The 5,000-nt window shown below is 41.8% G+C and overlaps 1 protein-coding gene across 1 annotated transcript in view; it reads left to right on the plus strand.

The window, feature by feature from the left end:
* Nucleotides 1-215: 215 nt before the first annotated feature.
* The window catches only part of LOC123520675, a 227,368-nt gene continuing 222,583 nt past the window's right edge, over nt 216-5,000 (plus strand). The window contains exon 1 of the mRNA XM_045283186.1: nt 216-398. The gene's annotated coding sequence lies outside the window, so the exon portion shown is untranslated. The remainder of the gene's footprint in view (nt 399-5,000) is intronic.

A 5,000-nucleotide genomic window follows, 5' to 3' on the forward strand; every position in this document is an offset into this window, starting at 1 on the left:
ACTGCTACTACTGCTATTACTACCACCATCACCACCACAAGCACCAGTAACATTCTCCATTTTCCTTTGCAGATGAGGGCTTACCGTCGAGTGGTGGGGGAGGAGGAGGAGGAGGAGGGGAGGCTGAGGGAGGCAGGGCGCTGATGACACCCTCACCCCTACCTTTAAAACAAAAACCCCAGCCACAACCCCACCCTTACACCTAACCCCTACACACACACACACACACACACACACACACACACACACACACACACACGCACACATCCCTACATATACACTCACCCATATCACACCACCATGTCCACCACCACCACCACCGCCCTCGCCCCCACGCCCCCAGCTGCACCCCCCACGACCCCTACACGGAGATAGAGGATTATCTGCGACAGGCTCAGGTATGTGGTAATTTAATCCTTTAATTTCCGAGCACTCCCCTAAAGGTATGTACTCTTTTAACCCTTTCAGTACCATGACACGTTTTTCATATTCATTCTGCTTACTATTTGGTGATTTTGTACAGCTTCAGAAAATTTGTGGGGTTAGAATAGTGAAGACTCTGGCCATTAATCTTCTTGGTTCCATAGATCCTTCCTAATGCAAATGAAATGGTCTAATTATACCTAAAACGGAGGGTAAACATTTGTCCCAGTACTGAAAGGGTTAAAATGCTTTGCTTTCTCATTAAGATTATTTTTTTAAAAGGCCAGATAAGTAATTAGGTTATGTATGTGTGTAATTAGGGACGTTTCTTGCCCCTGTTTTGTTAATATAAATGGATGGTATTACTCGTTTTTATGTATTAAGGGGCGTTTTAATAATTGTTCCCTTGTTTTTATTTAATATCTTGTTCTTGTTCTTATTCTTTCACCGTTTCTCAAAAGTCACTGGTTAGAAAATTGTAAAGGTCACCTCCACTTGTTCTTCTTGTTATATTACGTAAGTGAACATGCTTAGGGGAGAATCAAGTACCCTATGTTATATTCTCATGTGAAGTGGGCTAGAAAATGTAAGAATCGCCTTCACTTGCTCTTGTTGTTATATTGCGTAAGGGAACATGCTTAGGGGAGAAGTAAGTACTCTATGCTATATTATTATGTGAGGGGGAAGCTTATAAGGGACATGCAAGGGTCTCGCTTCGTTAAGTGTCGTGTAAGGAGTGTTTATTGAGGGATGCGTGGCAGCTCGATATGTTGTTAGGTAACGGGGGACATATTAGGAACACTGCAGGAGGCGCGTCGTAAAGGAATCTTATTTGGCGACGTATTAGTGGCGCCATATCGTAGTAGTAGTATTTAGTGCTGGGCATCGTAAAATTCTCCTACTCACATTTCGTTCAAAGATTAAACTGTAGTATCTATATTTCTTTTCAAGACATTTCCATCACTTTTTTTTTTTCTATTCCATTTCATTTCACTTTATTCATTTATTCATATGTAACACTGTATCAGAGACCAACATTACAGTATACAGTGCTTCTAATCCTACACTTGACTAAACACTAAAGAATATGAGCTGACTTGTAATTCTTGATCTTGTTAGCAATATTAGCGGGTGACAAGGGAGCGGAGGAGGAGGAGGAGGAGGAGGAGGAGGAGGAGGTGGAGAAGGATATGAAAGAACAGCATTAGTTTTCATTTGTTTTGTATTTGACGTCGTACTGTTTACTTTATTAACTTCTTACATTGATCCACGTAAAGGAGAATCGGTATTTCAATAAGTGTGGCTCGTTCATTGTTTCTGTGTATGGATCAGCATGACACGGTAGAAGTAAGGTTTTAATCGGTATTTTAATAAGTGTGTTTTTTTTTAATCGGTAGTTTGATAAGTGTGGCTCATTCATTGTCTATGCTTAAAGATAAACATGTCACGGTAAAATTGATGTTGTGGCTAAGAGAGAGAGAGAGAGAGAGAGAGAGAGAGAGAGAGAGAGAGAGGTCTTCATATGGTAGTCCTTTTATGAAATATCCTCATCGTTTTCCATTTGTTATTCCCCAAAGAGCATTATATAAGAAAAAACATCGAAAAAAAATGAAAACAGAAATAAACAATAAAAAAAAAACTAAGAAAAAAACAATAGAGATAGATAAGATAGAAATTACCTCCAGTTTTCATTCCCAAAAAGAAAAAAAAAGCAAGAAAACGAGAAATAACAACAAAACAAATAAGAACACAAATTAAAAAAAAAAAAAAAAAAAAAAAATACGTAAGATTAAGATTCCCTCCATTTTTTTTCTTATCCCGAAAAAAGCATAAAATCACAAGAAAACGAGAAAAAAAAAAACATAATAGAACAAATAGGAACAAATCAACAACAAGAACTTAGAAAGAAAAACAAGAAAAATACACAAGATTGAAATTACCTATGAATTAAACCACCACCACCACCACCACCACCTTCACACAGGCCAGGCTGGAAGGAAAGGGGAGGGCGTGAGAGGAGGAGAGTGCAAGTGGCTGTGTTTCAAGGTCGGCCAGCCAGCGCAGCACGTAAAGCACTCAGCCTTCACCTCTTTATCGGGACTCGGTGCGGGCCCAGGTGTGTGGTCCTGCCGGCACATCTAATTACCGGCCAGACAGGTGTGCCACGGATCGGTTAATACACACACACACACACACACACACACACACACACAGACACATGCACGCAGCTGGTTTGTGTAAGATGGGATGTGTGTGTGTGTGTGTGTGTGTGTGTGTGTGTGTGTGTGTGTGTGTGTGTGAGAGAGAGAGAGAGAGAGAGAGAGAGAGAGAGAGAGAGAGAGAGAGAGAGAGAGAGAAATTACATCAAGATACTAATTATTGCTTCAAGAAAACGCCTCACCTTTTTCTTCCTTATCTCTACTTAAGCATTTCTCTCTCTCTCTCTCTCTCTCTCTCTCATCCTTTCCTTCCTCATATACTTTGTGTTTCATTTTCTTTTCTCATATAATTTCTATATATATTTTTTTATCTACTTCTTTCTTCCCTCCTCCTCCTCCTCCTCCTCCTCCTCCTCCTCCTCCTCCTCCTCCTCCTCCTCCTCCTCCGAAGCGTCACCAGAATAGTCCTGTCCAATATGCATGACGTTTTGCAGGTGGAGGAGAGAGAGAGAGAGAGAGAGAGAGAGAGAGAGAGAGAGAGAGAGAGAGAGAGAGAGAGAGAGAGAGAGAGAGAAAGGGGCAATAAAAGAAAGACAAGGGTACAATACGTAGCATCTGTTCTATATATAAGAAGGCTATCAGCTGATCTACTACTCCTGCTACTGCTACTACTACTACTACTACTACTACTACTACTACTACTACTACTACTACTACTACTACTACTACTACTACTACTACCACTTGCTACCATGCTACTACTGCTGCTGCTACTGCTGCTACTGCTGCTGCTACTGCTACTGCTGCTACTACTACTGCTGCTACTGCTGCTGCTGCTGCTGCTACTGCTGCTGCTGCTGCCACTGCTGCTACTACTACTGCTGCTGCTGCTGCTGCTACTGCTGCTGCTACTACTACTACTACTACTACTACTACTACTACTACTACTACTACTACTACTACTACTACTACTACTACTATTACTACGGAAGGAGCGCTAAGGAAGAAAAAAGAAGAAACATGAACACTTACAAACTCTCTATAATTTTTGCTGTCTTGTTGTCTTGTTTTGCTGTCTAGCTGTCTTGTTTTGCTGTCTAGTTATCTTGCTTTGCTGTCTAGTTGTCTTGTTTTGCTGTCTAATTGTCTTGTTTTGCTGTCTAGCTGTCTTGTTTTGCTGTCTAGTTATCTTGTTTTGCTGTCTAGTTATCTTGTTTTGCTGCCTAGTTGTCTTGTTTTGCTGTCTAGCTGTCTTGTTTTGCTGTTTAGTTATCTTGTTTTGCTGTCTAGTTGTCTTGTTTTGCTGTCTAGCTGTCTTGTTTTGCTGTCTAGCTGTCTTGTTTTGCTGTCTAGTTATCTTGTTTTGCTGCCTAGTTGTCTTGTTTTGCTGTCTAGCTGTCTTGTTTTGCTGTCTAGTTGTCTTGTTTTGCTGTCTAGCTGTCTTGTTTTGCTGTCTAGCTGTCTTGTTTTGCTGTCTAGTTATCTTGTTTTGCTGTCTAGTTATCTTGTTTTGCTGCCTAGTTGTCTTGTTTTGCTGTCTAGCTGTCTTGTTTTGCTGTCTAGTTATCTTGTTTTGCTGTCTAGTTATCTTGTTTTGCTCTCTAGTCTTGTTTTGCTGTCTAATTGCCTGTTGCTTCTCTCTAATTGTCTTTTCCTGTCTATTCGTCTTGCCTTGCTGTCTAGTTGTCTTATGCTGTCTAGTTATCTTGCTTTCCTGTCTATTCGTCTTGTTTTGCTGTCTCTCCTAGTAGATTGACACCTATCGGTCTTGTGGCTTCACGTAACTTCACTCATTATCTCAGGTTCAGATGGCGTTGCGTCGTTATTCTGTCAAGCTTTCACCCTCAGCAGACCTCGAGCACCGCGGAACATAATCTCACATTTTCTCCAGCACCTGATTTGATGAAGAAAACGCAGCATTCCTTCTTGTAAATTCAGTGCCACATTCTTTTGCTCTTTTGATGTACCCGTCCTGGCGTCCTCTCTCTCTCTCTCTCTCTCTCTCTCTGTACATGTTCCTCGATTTCTCATCCTCATTATCGTCTTCCTCTTGGGCTAAACTTCTAAACAGTACCTCCAATACACACACACACACACACACACACACACACACACACACACACACACACACACTCTCTCTCTCTCTCTCTCTCTCTCTCTTTCTGATGGAAGGTATACTACACACACACTTCACAACAGCAAGTAGTGAGGCAACTGTACTCTGTCTCCACCACCACCACCACCGTCTCCTCCTCTCCAGGGAACACACACGAGAAGTCACAGCCTCTCTTGCTTACACTCTTCTCGCTGGTGGGGTTAGTTTTGTGGCCAGTCTTGGTGTGTGCTCTTCTCCCTCTGGCTTAGTGGCTGGTTCAGTGTCCCTCTTAGAGTTAGGGTACTGCGTAGAGATGAGGGAAG

The sequence above is a fragment of the Portunus trituberculatus genome, chromosome 47 (assembly GCF_017591435.1).
Source record: "Portunus trituberculatus isolate SZX2019 chromosome 47, ASM1759143v1, whole genome shotgun sequence".
NCBI lineage: Eukaryota > Metazoa > Arthropoda > Malacostraca > Decapoda > Portunidae > Portunus > Portunus trituberculatus.